At 33.9% G+C, this 16,151-nt stretch overlaps 1 protein-coding gene across 3 annotated transcripts in view; it reads right to left on the bottom strand.

Annotated features, from left to right (window-relative positions):
• The window catches only part of lpar1 (lysophosphatidic acid receptor 1), a 131,043-nt gene that overhangs the window by 44,906 nt on the left and 69,986 nt on the right, over positions 1–16,151 (bottom strand). The window contains exon 1 of one of the 3 annotated variants that reach the window (XM_073913608.1): positions 2,073–2,214. The exons of the other annotated variants lie outside the window; for them this stretch is intronic. The gene's annotated coding sequence lies outside the window, so the exon portion shown is untranslated. Of the gene's footprint in view, positions 1–2,072; positions 2,215–16,151 lie in introns of those variants that run through there. 3 annotated transcript variants of the gene reach the window in all.

Genomic DNA, 16,151 nt, shown 5'->3' with positions numbered 1-16,151 from the left:
TGCACTTGATTATTATGCGTTTAATGTTAAAAAAATCCATAATGAATAAGCCAACAAGAGTGTAGGCTAACCTGTGTGTGCGGGTGTCTTTTATCACTGAGGACGCTCTCTTCAAAAACCGACAGTTGCTTAGTCTGTCTGGCATTATTTTGGCTTTTAATAAATGAAAAGTTAATTTAGATAAGCCAATATTAAAAATTGCAATAAAGTAACTGAGACGTGCGGCCACACATCGAATCTGAGGTCTGATCCCATCTCTCTCTCTCGCTGTCATTCAGACGCCTAACGAGTCAAGTCGCAAAACTGAGGCTGGTACCAGCTGACAGGTAGAATAGCTGAAGCCTTTGCGAAATCTGTCAAAATACAGCACTGAAATAAACAGGCATAAATGTATTTGAGCCAGCAGGTCTATCTAGGATATCTGTCAAAACGCAATTGGAGCCATATGGAGGAGTTGTGTAGCCTCTAAATTAAATTATTTCTAATAAAATAAAAACCAAAATAAACTATTCATTGCATTTTTCGTTTGATAAAAATATATGTGAATGAAAAAAATCAAAGGGTGGCTAGTTTGTTGTAATGTGTTTTAATATTAATAAAAATATGCTCAGCCTATTTAAGCTTAATGGTTAGCCTATACGCCGTCAATAGGCAACCATTCAAAAAATATTATTTTACTGTGTACTGGGTTATAATCCATATTTTACAATAAAAACTAAACGTAGCATGTCTCGCTGTCATTTAAAACATGTCATTCATACCATATCAGAGCTGTGGACCTACAGTATGCAGTGTGTTAACTTACAGGGCGGTGTTGGTCCATCTTACTGCGTACCGAACTCCAATACAAGGGAGATTGTTACTCGATAGACAACATTAACTTGAGAGATTTTAAAAATAAAAGGTATTTTTAAAAAGCAACAACACGCAAATCTGCAACAAATAAAACTAAAAATAAAACGTGTATGCCACTGACAGTGTAAGACGCCCTTATGCAGCGCCTGTAACTGCCGCTTTTAAGAGAGATCAAAGCTGTATCGATATAACCAAAAAGCAAGATCATATAGTTAGAAACATTCCATAACAATACTTATCTAAAAATTTATACATTTACATGTTGTTTATTGAGATTGTGTGATCTGTATAGGTTATATGATCTTTACAGAAGCTGTGTACTGACACGTGTGCGGTGATGTTTAGCTCTGACAAGGCTGTTTTATTTAGCCTGTAGTATTTACATTTTTTACATAATGTTCCATTTCTAAACATTTTTTTTATTATTATTTTTTATTTATAGTTTATGTATAAAATGAGTGCTAGTTTGTTTAGTTGTGATTATTATGCAAGGATCATATTTCACATTCGGTTTATTCTTCAATAGCCTATAGATTTGTTAATAATGTATTTTATAAACGGATTGTTCATAAGGACTAAGCTGTTAATATATAATATAGGTGTTTATGGTTGTTATTATGGTTCCAACTTCCACAGTTTTTTCAGCCTGTAGCATTGTTGTGTTTTATTCGTTATGTTAATAAAAGTTATGTGTTGTTTAATAACAGTGATTTTTTTTTTTTTGTAGTTTCCTTTTCGTCCATTCAAACAATTGACACAGAATTGGCAACTCCCGCAAAACTGAAAGTGAAAGTAATATACGCACGCATTTATAAGCTATTTAAAAGCAGAAAAAAAGAGGAAAAGAAGAAACGCCCACTCCCACAGTGATACCGATATTACAGGTGTTGTCACATGTCGATTAACCGGTGGGGAAATTTCCTCATCGTCACAACCCTAATACACACATACACTACGGCTAATTTAGATTATTCAATTCACCTGCACCGCATCTCTTTAAACTGTGGGGGAAACCGGAGCACGCGGAAGAAACCTACAGGAACATGGGGAGAACATGCAAACTCCACACAAAAATGCCAAATGACCCAGCTTGCAATCAAACCAGCAATCTTCTTGCTGTCAGGCGACAGTGCTAACCACTGAGTCAATGTGTCGCCCCATTAGGTCACAAAATACTTAAAATAATTCTTGAGATTAAAAATAGTTCAAATACTTGCCTGAAAATTGCTTACACAAAGACATTATGAGTTGATTAAATTAGATCATAGTATTCCTTTTTTTTCTACTATGAAAGTCAATTGTTACAGATCTTCAGCTTTCTTCAAAATATCTTCTTCTGTGTTCTGAAAAAGAAAGAAACTAATATAGGTTTGTAAGCAACCTAAATATTGGAAATAGAGTAAATAGTGAGGGCATTTTCATTTTTGCATTAACTATCCCCTTATTGTAGCTTGTAGATGTAAGACATCAACTAATATACGGATGTAAATATGTCGGCAGACTGTTCCCAAGGCTATCAGTGGAGATCTTAATAGTTAGAAACAAGGCAAATATGTAGCCAATATGTGTGAAAAGTCATTCTGCCAAATTTGATTAGTCACTAATGCCCTGTTTGCACTTGGTAAAGGTGTATAGAAGTCGATGGTTACAGGTTTTCAGCTTTCTTCAAAATATCTTCTTTTATCTTCTGAAAAAGAAAGAAACTAATATTGGTTTGTAACCAACCTAAATAGAATAAATAATGAGTACAGTTTCATTTTTGGTTTAACTATCACTTTAATGTAGCTAATGGATGTGAAAAATAAACTATTATATGAATGTAAATATGTCAACAGACTGTTTACAAGGCTATAGGTGTGACAAGTCATGTATTCTGCCAAATGTGATAACTTAAGTCACGAAGGTCCTGTTTTCACCTTGTAAAGGTTCCAGTGGCAATCAAAAATACATTTGAAGATGCTTATTCATTTATTCATTTTCCTTCGGCCTACTTCCTTAGGCTGTCCAGAGAGGAATAAAATGCCAACTTATCCCACATGTTTTACACAGTGGATGCCCAACAATGTTTTCCCAACATTGGAAAAAACATCCATACATCTCATTCACACACATACATACATACGGGCAATTTAGTTTATTCAATTTATTTATACTGCATGTCTTTGGACTGGCCCAACTGGCCCAGCCAGCACTTGAACCAGCGACCTTCTTGCTGTGAGGCAATAGTGCTAACCACTTAGCCAACGTGTTGCCTGAAGATGCTCACGTGAAATAATTTGTTAATATTATAATAGTGTGATGTTCAAATACAGTAGCCAGATGGGATTTAAGCATACACTTGTTTAATGTTAAAAGGTAAAAAAAAAATGTTTAAAGCACAATGTTCTTTTAACAGTCTTGATTCTAGCACAAACCCACAGTATTCAAAGCAGTTTTGTTTTTAACCAGAGTTTGAAGGGCACCTATTTTACCCCCTTTTTTAACATTTAAGATAAGTCTTTTTTTGTCTCGAGAATGCATCTGTAAAAATCGGCATCGGCATCAGCTCAAAATGCCGATCAGATTATTTATTATACCTGACGTTTGTAATTTTCTGCTCTGAACACAATGTAGCTGTTTTGGTTGCCTGTGCCTTTAATTCTAGTTCTCCCTGCCCACCGTTTCCACGTGCATGTCAGAGTGTGTCTCTATCTCTGTCAGATAAACAGCACGGAGACAGACATGAAGGAAGCAAATCTATTGTAACGTTTGTGAGAATAGTAAAAATTTCCCAATGATTATTTTATGTATTTGTTGTGGATGTGGAGTTAGTTCAAGCCTTTTGATGAGTCACACACAGTACTGTTACGAAGTTTACACACACAGACATTTTGCACTGTTTTCACACACACACACATACACTACAGATAATTTAGCCTACCCAATTCACCTGTGCCACATGTCTTTGGACAGTGGGGGTAACCGGAGCACTCGGATGAAACCCACGTGAATGCAGGGAGAGCATGCAAACTCCACACAGAAACGCCAACTGAGCCGAGGCTCGAACCAGCGACCTTCTTGCTGTGAGGCGACAGCACTACCCACTGCGTCGCCATAATCATTATCATAATGATATCATAAATTAATTTTAAACTGAAACACCAAGATGCACATACAATTTTAAAAACTGTTCTTCTAAACTATTTAAAATCCCTTCTCCAAATGTCAGAACATTTAAAAATGCAGAGCATTCAGTGCTGTTGCATAAATTGTAAGCTTAATGCCTAGCTATGCTGCTGGCTTTTAAAAAACAAATGTGCTGCTTTCATTTAAACACTATGGTGGGCGCATGCTAAATGGATGCTAGCAAAATATGTGATCATGAATGATCATGATTTTCTGAACCATCAGTCTGGATGAGTAGCATTTTCACTTAAAAAAAAAACATGCTTTTTAAACAAAAACATACTGTAGTGGGCACCTTAAACAAACCACCATTGTTTTAAAAGTAAAATGGGGACATTATTAAAATGCTAGGTATAATGAGTCAATAATGTCACGTAGTCAAGACACCAAGCATAATCATTACATCTATACATTTTAAAAATGTAAATGGCGCCTATATTAACCTGTATGGATGTATAGAAATCTTCCTTGAAAATATAGTTTCTGTCCATATTAACCAAGAAAATAGCTAACTTTTTTTATGTATGTATATATATATATATTTTTATATATATATATATATATATATATATATATATATATATATATATATATATATATATATATATTTTTTTTTTTTTTTTTTTTTTTTGTGCAATGTAACTACAGAAGAGTGAAACTTTAAATAGAAAAATAATCAAAACTGTTTGATAATTTTTGAGAGAGATGCTAATGGTCTTATCCAATTCAATGATCTATGCTAAGCTAAAAGTTGTAAAATCTCTCTGCAATTCACATGTAAGGTGAGGTAACACAGTTCAAGCCAGAAATCCTCAAGTTCTTAAGAAAGTCAAGATAATGAAATGCACATTTGAGTCTTCATGTTTAATCTATTTTTGTAAGATCTTGGCACGGACATTGTTTTACTGCATTCTAGTGAACATTCTAGAACATTGTTTGCACCTTGATATGACGCATCTGGTGCAGTAAAGTGCTTTCACTTTCCTTGGAAGTCTTGAAAAGCCATCATCCTATCTAATGATTCCCACAACACAGATGCCAGAATCATTATGAAACTCAGGGTTGGCAAACACTCTTGGTTAAAAGTAAATAGGACAAAAGGTGATTTAACAGATTTTTCCATTACTCTGAGGTCTAGGTTTCATTCTCCTTACTCCAGACTATTCTTCATTGTGCATGGTCTTCAGATACAAGTAGTTTCCAAATGGCAGCCCCCTGACATATATTTATTCAGTTTTTGCTCAGAGTGGGTCAGCAGGGTTCAATTTTGTGGTATGTTTTGAGCTTTTGCGCCATTCAAAAACACTTATTTAAAGTATCCATCTGTCTCTATTAACAGAATAATTCATCCAGAAAACAAATTAAAACTTGATTTAAGGTTGAGAAACTATCTAAATACGTATGGGAGCTTGTCTCCGCCTAATACATAAATGTGTACATAGGTAAATAATAAACTATTTTTGAAATCATAATGCTGACTATCTAACAACAGTGAGGTTATATTACACTGTTGTGCCTTTTTAAAATCAGAAACACACGTTTACTATTTTTCACACGTCTACATTGTATACTCAAATTTTAGTTATTGAGGTATTAAACCACAAACAGTCAGAATGGTAGTATATAAACATAAAATTTTAAATAAATTGTAAAAAGTCAAGTCACAATAGTGAAAATAACCATGAACTCGCAATGAGTGGGAAATAAATATGAAATTTTTAAATAATAAATAAATACACTAATAATACAAATAATAATAATAGCTGTAGTAGTATTAATAATAATAGTATATTAAAAATAACAATAGCAATGAGTTTTATAATTATTAATTTACTAATAATAACAATAATAATAATAAAATAATATTTCGAATAATAATAACAACAACAACTATTATTATTTTTATAATAATAACTAAAAAGGGTTATAAAGAAATAAGAGATGTCAAGATCTACTATAGGTTTGGCATCATACATCTGTCCTTATTGGCATAACATGAAGTCAACATAAACAAACTCATTGTCTATTAAAATTAATCATTCGAGAGCAGCAAGAATATTTTTAAAAACATCTACATTGTGTTAAAAGAAGGAAAGAACTTCATATGGCTTTTGAGCAGTTTGAGGATAACAGACATCTTTATGAGATTTCTTATCAGCTTTTCCCTGACAAATGAACTTGCTTTGGTGTTGTGAAACATGCGGCTGTAGTCCTTTATATAACTATGACTTTTCTTCTCCTCATATAAACATAATTAAATATATTTTACAGCTGACACACTGTTTATGACAATCATCACAGTGATTCACCTGTCCAGCTGCATTTGTTATTGTAATGTAGTCATTTTTAGCTCATATGAAGTGGTTCTGTTATCTTACTCATCCTTTTTTCAACATTGTTTACATATTTTCACTCTTAAGGATATTAGGCAACACAGGCTTATAAAAAAATGTGTCTTATGTGACTTTTTTGCACAAGTGATATTAGTTGCTTCACTGTAAATAGCATTTAATCACCTTATTTTAAAAAAGTGAATAAACCTATTGCCTTAAAAGCAACAAGTTGATTTTACCTTAAAAACAGCCAGTAAACCCATTGACTTAACTCTTATAATTATTCACATGCTTTGTTTACTTAATAATTATAAGGCAATGACTTTACTCTCATTTTTTAATTCATTTAACTAATTACTTCAATTATTTCAAAGTGTGCTTTAAATGTTTTTAAAAAAGTTAAATCTTTGTAGACTAGAAATATATGTACTCTGTATATCATTTATTTTAAAAATGTGGCCTATACATTATAGATTAGTTTTATTAAAAATATTGTATTAATCTTTTTTTTTTTTTTTTATTCAACTATAGGGGTGAGGCCAGGTAGGAGGGCTACAAGACATGTGCCCAGGGGCCTTTAATCTGGGCCTGCCTGTGATTCCCATCCAATCAAATCTTGTGTGGAAAAAACAGCGTGGAAGCTTTGAGTGTCTAAGAAGACACAAAATCATTACACATAATGACTAAGAGACTGTTTAGATGATAATGAAGATAAAGATGTCTACTGCATGGGGACTTAAATTACCAAATGGCCAATTACAGAATGTTACGTTTTCAAACAAACATGCTCAAATTGCATGCAAATGCATCAATCTTTCACATAGTAATACTCACTACTCCGGAATACTTTTTAAAAGGCTACTTTTAACTCGTAATTTGAGCAATATTTACAACATATACTTTTACTCTATTTACACTACATATTTGGGCAAGTATTGGTACTTTTACCACTGCCAGTGAGTGGACAAAAATAAAAAGAGTTAAATTGGCTTCATATCATATAAAAGTGACTGTTGCATGTTAATTTTTGCATGTATAACTAACGCTAAAAACGTTTAATATTGGCTGTTTATTTCAGTGACAGATTGGGGAAACATTTGAAAACAAATGCCTCTGGATTAAAACATTACCTTTAAACTTAAAAATAAATTAGATAATAAAGTGTTTAAATTAGATAATTAAAGTGTTTAATACAATTGCTTTAATAATAAAGCTTCACCTTTTTACGTTTTAAGACTATTGTCTTGCTGTGTTTCACAAAACTATTATCCAAGTGTAACACCAACCCAGATAATTTACCAACACTGAAAGAGACAAACAATTTATCAGATGCATATCACACATTATAGTAAGTGTTTTGAGTGATAACAATATTCTGCAAGTAAACATGTGTGAATAAGACTATTGATAATCTGTCCCATAATCATACGTTGCCTAAAAGGATAAAAAGTTGTTGCCGTTTTGCTGTTTCAAGCATATCAGCTGAACACTTTCTTATAAAGTAAAAAAAAAAATGTCAGTAAAGCCCAGATTGATGTTACAAATATAGTAGAGCTTATATAGAATTAACAGTGACTCCACCTTGTTAAACTTTACAGCTTAAATTATGACTTCCTGTGCCACTTACTTTAATAAGCCAATCCTGAGATCTGATCTGAAGTTTATTCTTCTTATTTTATTTATTTTTTTCTTTTAAGCCTTTCACACACAAGTTTCAAGCACCCCTGCTACCCCAAATATGAGTATTTTTAATGTGACCATTATTTACTTTCCATTGTGATGTGGACCACAGCAGCCCTGATGGTTTATGCATTTATTGCTTTTTTTCTCCATTTTCTTTAAATATTGTGTCTTAATTATATAGGGAATATCTGATATTCAGATTCTCAGTTATGTATAAGAATGTGTATTTTATCACTTGAACAGCCTAATAATGATCATATTATATCTCACACATGTTAGCCTGTTCTCCAGTGGAGATATTAGAGCTGCTGGATTTACAACATGCCAATTCATCAACTTCTCATGAAATACATGAAAGTAAGTGCCTGTTTAACAGCGAGAAAATCTCTATGGATAACATTGTGTATTTTACAAACCATAAATGTTATGTTTTGCTAGCAGATATGTGTATTTAAATGTCTGAAACCTAAAATGAATGTCTATTGTTTGAAAACACAGATAAAATGTGCTTTATGACAAGTGTTGTGCATCTTAAGAAACAATCCAGTGCTAGTTTCAGCATCTTTGTGTTGCCTCTTGTTTGTGTTTTATTCCACTACACTCACTATGCTAAATTCTTTTGACTAAATTTTTATTATTCTTTTTAACAAAGAAATTTTTGAACAAAATGACACAAGCTGGATTCAATGGACAGACAAACTAATGGCACACTAAGAACATAATGGGGGTAATTCATTCATTCATTCATTTTCTTTTCAGCTTAGTCCCTTTATTAATCTGGGGTCGCCACAGCGGAATGAACCGCCAACTTATCCAGCATATGTTTTACAGAGCGGATACCTTTCCAGCCACAACCCATCACTGGGAGACATCCATTCACACTCGTTCACACACATACACTACGAACAATTTAGCTTAGCCAATTCAACTGTACCACGTCTTTGGACTTTCTTTGGCACCCGGAGGAAACAAACATGAACACGGGGAGAACATGCAAACTCCACACAGAAATGCTAACTGACCCAGTCAAGGCTCGAACCAGTGACCTTCTTGCTCTGAGGTGACTGCACTAACTACTGCGCCACCGCATCGCCCATAATGGGGGTAATGCTGAATAAAAGAACAAACTAAAAATAAACAGATTTTTAATCATGTAAGAATATAGTCATCACACAATGTTCTATCTAACATCACTGTATTATACAATCAAAGTGTTAAATTTTTTTTTTTTAAAGCTAGTGTTTTGAAGCATAGTTGCAAATTAGAAAAACTTAAATAAACGATTATTGAGCATTTTGTGGCTGCATCGTGATCCTTAAATATGTTCCATTTCTAGTGTCCAATAATATGCTGCCTATATAATTTTATGTATCCCAATTAGAGTCTCACAATTCATTATTATTTTAGTGCTATAGTACAGTAGTCATGTAATACACACAATTGATAGATTTGTGAGTCACAACTCATTTTATTAAAATTATTATAAAATTATAATAATGAATTCTGAGACTCTAATTGAGATACAGAATCATATACACTGTAGGCATTACATAAATAGGCAACAGAGATATGGCAGATTACTGTGAAAATGAATGTGATCTCTATTGATGAACTTGATATATTATTCCAAAATTGTGTCAGATGATGATTTAAATGCATTATCAATCATTGACATCACAGAAAGGGAAGTTCAGGGAGAAGCTGAAGAGTGATTTAGTGCACTCTTGAAGAGGCCTGTTGTGTCACAGTTGAGTCCGGGAGGGTCTTTATACATATGGGCTGCAAACTCTCAAGTTTCCAACATTGCATCATTTTAGGCATCGTGCCAGGTCAGACATGAGGAACACATTGTAATGCAAACAAATTACACACATGCTATTAAGATACTAATTTTACTCATTAACATGTCCAGGACTGGAAAAACTGAGCTGTAATATAAAACTGATTTTGTATGACTATTTTTATTTCATTATGTCATTATTTCCACAACAAAATTAAGAATTACCCTATATCTGAAAAGCTACAGATTGTGTTAAAATAAATATTTGCGCCGCAGCATAGACTATTAGCACAGACTTCAATGATATTTTAGTGGAAGTGTTTGTATTCATTTTTACATTGCAGTGAAACACCCAACTCCTGCAAGTCAACAAAACAGTGCAACTCAATTCATTTCACACTGTGATTCTTTCTTTGAAGTGAACCAGACTAGGCGCCGTAAACTCCAATAGTACATAAAACAATCTAAAGATAACAGCTTGACACCAACATCACAACAAATCATTATCCTAGGAAGATATTGCACAGCTTTTAAACTTACGCATCTCAAACTTTCACATTTCAAAAGATCATGACTTATATTTACCACAGACCGGGTGGGTATTAAAAAAGCACACAATAGCGCTTAAGCCATGCCCAGTCCACCTATTTTATTTCCAGAGCGTCTAATTTAAGGCCACTGTACACATGTTTGGGTTTGATCGATGTCTCTCTTCAGCAGCTCCCACATTTGAATATGTTTATTCAAGTTCATTTATTTTTATATGTTTCATTTTAGCAGTGCATTCAATAACAAAATAGCAAATTAAATTAAATATAATATATTTAAATAAACAAATGAGTAAACAAATTAATAAATCAACAAATGAACAAACAAATAAAATAAAATAAAAAAAGCATAATGGATGCTGTGTCAAAACAAAAATACACTTTGACCTTTTGGTCTCACGTACCGTAAGGAAAATGCTCCAAAATTATTTTTTGAGCAGCCAAGTACATAACCAACCAGCTAGTGTTATGTCCTCACTTTATCTCAATTGACAATGGTAAGCTTGTAATATTGTTTTATAATCGGATTGGTTACTAAATCTAAAACTTACAACAAAGCATACCCTACGTAACACATATCACATTCACAAAAATGTACAAAGCGCTCTCTAGTAGGTTTGTTATCTTAAACACACAGAAACAGATCCAGAGCAACTCATTTTCCATTTTGCAAAAAAATGTAGGCCATGGAAACAATGAGCCTGGTTATGTTTGATTTGTTCATGAACCGGCCATCTTAATAAAGCATTTTCAAAACTACATAAACTAATCTGTTTTGTAAAATCAAAAACGGTTGTTAAAAACATCTTAAAGGAACACAATTTTTTTTTTTTTTTGTAAAAATTTTTTTTATCCATTCAGCAGATTTTTTTGTTCTGGTGGGGTCACTTTTACTTTAGCTTGGCATAATGAATTTAATTGAATTTGACCATTACTATTTCCTTCAAAGGGTGTCACAGTGGCACAGTGGGTTGGCACGATCACCTCACAGCAAGAAGGTCGCTGGTTCGGGCCCCAGCTGTTTTAGTTGGCATTTCTGTGTGAAGTTTGCATGTTCTCGTGGGTTTCCTCTGGGTGCTCCGGTTTCCCCCACAAGTCCAAAGACATGTGATATAGGCAGGGTTTAATTTGTGCGGGAACACACCATATTCGGAACCTCTAAAATCTTATCCGGCACCTCATTTAACCATTCCCTCTCCTCAACTGCCCTCCACCACCATCCGCTGTTCACTTTCACTTTCTTCAGCTACTCCTGAACCCTCTTCACTTTCGACCGCGACACCCCTCTACCATCCAACGCTCCCCAATACCACCTATTTCCAACACCATACACCACAGCCACCACCACATTCGTGTGCGACACCTCTCAATCCTCAGATAACATGCCAGATCCGCTACCCCGATCTGTTCCGGGACCTCGCGATTTGCAAATTAAGCACTGGGTATTCAGTAGGTGAATTGAGAAGCTAAATTGGCCATAGTGTATGTATGTGAATGAGTGTGAATGGATGTTTCACAATGATGGATTGCTGCTGAAAGGGCATCTGCTGTGTAAAACATATGCTGAATAAATTGGTGGTTTATTCCACTGTAGCAACCCCAGATTAATGAAGGGACTAAGCCGAAGAGAAATTAAATTAATGAAAAAAATTTCATAAAAAAAAAATCCAAAAAGAGTTTTGTATATTTTTTCTAAAGCTTGAGACTTCTGTAGCTAATAAAAATGACCAAAATATAAAAAATGACTATTTCCTAGGCCAATATTGTTAAGAACTATGCTCTCATTCTGGCTTAATAGTCAAAAAGTGCTGCTTCTGTACCAAAATAACATTTATAGTATGACCATTGTCACACTAATAATAACGTTAAGGGCCTACTCACACTATGTTATCCGAACCGTGCCCAGGCCCATTTCCTGGATCGTTTGAGAAGTGTGAGTGTGCTGAATCGGACTGAATCGGGAGGAAATGTGCCTGAGTACGGTTCACTTGGGTACGCTTGTGTGTGAGTGAAAAACACGCCAAAGCCCGAAACTGAAAGCGAGACGTGACTTTTAAGGGACTGTGTGATATGATTTATTTATCATTCTCACTGTTCAATGAACGCAAACCATCCTGGATTAATAAAGACGCAAACCTCTCACTGCACGAAAGCGCCGCACCTTTAGCAAACCTCCTAATACCTGCAGCACGAGGGCTTTATGATTGTTTATAAGCGTCAAAAGTGGCTGATCTGTTCAGCGGAATATTTGACTGCCTGTAACTGCATATCAAATGACTTAAACGACAATATACAGTAACTGAAGCAATCTCCACGCTTCTGAGCAAACTGCGCTTCGGAAAAGCGCATCATCGATGATGTTAGCGTGCACAGGCCCGAATGTATTGTGAGTGCGGGCCGTCGGGGGAGACAGGAGGGGGGCAAGCGTGCTTTGGCCCAGTTCAAGGCAACTGTACATATTGAGAGTACCCTCTAAGGGCCTGTGCACACCGGGACGCTCTTGTTTAACGCCTGATGTTTAACTAAATAAAGGGCACCAATATGATCGTGCACACCAATGTGCAAAACGGCAGGCGTAAAAAACATAATATTTAAAGAAACGCCACATGCTCGCTTTTTTTGTTTTTGACGCGCCACATTAAAAATTTCAGATCAGATTGCCACTTTTGTTTACGTGCACGGAGCAGCTGAAGTTACAGTAAACAGCACTTGGAGGCTCTTTAGCGCATTACTGTCAATGCGAGCGCACGCTGAAGAAGATGCCCAGAGGCAATATGAACATGGAGCTGCTTATTGCACTGTTGATCATTAATAATTTCTTCATCACTAGAGCTGGAGCTGCTACTTGAACCATCCATAACAACAAACGTATTATCTTTCTATCTTCTTCTTCTGTGTAGCGCCATCTAATGTCAAAATTTTGCATACTCTTCTGCTTGATGCCAGAGAAAATCGATTGGGTTTGAATGCAGAAAAATAGAAAATGCAAAAACGCAAACAAAAGCATTCCGGTGTGTACAAGCCTTAACACTAGCAATTTTATGCCAATATCAATATGGCTGCCAATATATTATGCATCCAAACTATGTGATTTTGGATTTGAAAAGGATTTGAAACACTAAAAATAGCATTTATAAAGTTATTGTTGTCAGACCAACAATGATAACACTAAAAATAGCATTTATTTGCAGATATCAATATGGCTGCCGATATGTCATGCATCCAAAGTATGTGATTTTGATTTAACACTAAAAACTGCTTTTATTATTGTTGTCAGACCGATAATAATAACACTAAAAATAGCATTTATATGTTAAAAGTTAATATGGCCTCGGATATTTCATGCATTCAAAGTATGTGATTTCAGATTTAAAGACAGTTTGAAACACTAAATATGACAATTATAGTGTTTTTCTTATCAAACCGATAATGATAACACTAAATGTTATTTTTTTGTTTTATCATTATCACTCTGATAATGATATAACTATAAATATTATTTTGGTGTTATCATTATAACACTAAAAAATAGCAATTAAATGCTGATATCAATGTGATAACAATATATTTATTGTGCATCGACAGTATGTGATTATGAATGCAGCTTATATGCCATGTGTATCTATTAACAAATTTAAGATTTTGAATTTTGAAATAATATAAACAGAATATGTGTTGCCACACTTGTCACATCCATAAATACATAAATATGAATAGCCCTCAATAGAACTGCAGACGAGCTGTCAGATCCGCCCAGTCCACCTCTTTTAATTGAAGGGCACTGAACACATTCGAGGGTTTGATATCTCTGTTCAGCAGCTCTGACACTCAGCAGGAAGGGCAGAAACCAGCACTGGCAGTCCAGATCTGCCCAAATCCACAGCTGCACCCGGCCTGACCTGAGAAGCCATGGAGGACCCTGTGTGTTTTCGTTAATGGGAGGCTTTCCTGCTTTCCTGTCTCGGTCTGGAGGGCGACAGACCAGTCACTGGATGTATTAAAAACCTTGGCACCAAATGTGTTAAGTCTAGCCATTTGAAAGGAACACAATGAAGGCTTAAAAAACAATGATGCATGCATTGCACTTTAGATGCATTAGGTGAGGCACACAACCAATCTATTCAAGATCAAGAGTCAATAGTTTGAGATGAACTGCAGTCTCGGAAAGCTTAAGTTTAATGTATTGCTTGTTGTCACTATACATTATTTGTATATTTCCATTTGTATTATGAATGTATGAATGAATGTATGAAAAAATAAGTAAATAAATAAATAAATAAATACTAACTTTAACTCAAAACATGTAAAATGTGAATTGTGGAAATTGTACAAAAAATAGTTTTGGCCTTATTTTTCATGTCTAGTGTACAAAAAAGGCAAAAAAAACATATAACATTGTATAATATTTTAAATGACAAAAAAAATTATATGATATATTTATATCAAATATAATCATATAAATATTATATAATAACTTTATTTGGCTGATAGCTAGTATAAACAACTAAACAACTAAAATAGCTAGTATAAACAAATAAATAAGTAAACTGGTTAATTCAAGTAAATAAATAAGCAAACAAACAAGCTAAACAAGCTTGCAAGCAAAAAACAAATAAATAAATGAATGAATGCATAAATAAATAAATAAATATATTTATTTTTTTAATGTATATAAATATATGTGTAGGATATAGAAAATATTTTAGAATTTTATCTCATAATAATACTAATAATAATAATAATTATTATTATTATTATTATTATTATTATCATCTGAAAATATTTATTGAAAGTAACAAGCGTGCAAATAAAGTAATAAAACTAAATAAAACTAAATTAATTCTAATGGATATTTTAAAAATAAAAATATTAACTGCTAATTAAATGTTTAAAATAAAAAGAACCAAATTACACTGAAGTCATAAATTTCCAATAGGATATCAAAGGAACAGTCATCAAGCCGTTTAATTGTGGTTTCATTTGTAATCTTACTACAGCTACATTACATGTGACACATCCTGACCCAGTCTATCTTAACAAAAATACAAAAGTCTTTGAGCTCACTGTCATTATCTCACTCAGCATTCTCAGATCCAACCAAACACTCCTACAATTTAAAGGTAAAGTTCATGTAAAATTTACATTTACTATTTACTTACCCCTAAGTACTTCCAAATCCCCCCTCACTCTTTTTGTGCTTTGCAATCAGTTAAGCATTTAAAAAATGCTTTGTTTTGCACTTTTATACATTTTTATTACCAAAGATTTGCTTTTATGGGTAATATTTTTATTAAATAAAGAAGTAAAAATATATTAAATTCACTAACGCACTCTTTGTTGAACACAGAAGATATGTTGAAGAATGTTGGAAACAAGAAGCCATTGATAAACAGTATGGGACAAATAATAACAATGATAATCAATGGCGGCAGGTTTCCAATATCATTTTTAGTGTTCAACAGAAGAAAGAAACTCAAACAGGTTTGGAACCACTTAAGGGTGAGAAAATGATGAGTACATTTTCCTTTTTGCATGAACTATCCCTTCCAACCTTCAGCAAGGTGACTGTTGTGTTTTAACCTGAGCTGCTCTGCTTCAGAATGCATTATTCAAGGCGTGTTTTTTTGGGAATCGGCCAGAGCCAGGAATGTTTGTCTGCTTTCACTCTGAATTTACAACAAACCAGAGCGGGTTGTTACAGCTGTACCTCCACACATCACAGTATGAAACAACTCTCCTTTTGTTAAGTGCGTTATCATCTCTGTGTGAGTGTTTAGTCTGTGTCGA

This window comes from Danio rerio, chromosome 10 (genome assembly GCF_049306965.1).
Source record: "Danio rerio strain Tuebingen ecotype United States chromosome 10, GRCz12tu, whole genome shotgun sequence".
In the NCBI taxonomy this organism is placed as follows: Eukaryota; Metazoa; Chordata; class Actinopteri; order Cypriniformes; family Danionidae; genus Danio; species Danio rerio.
The sequence above is the reverse complement of the archived record's forward strand: the minus strand, read 5'-3'. Positions and strand labels throughout refer to the sequence as shown.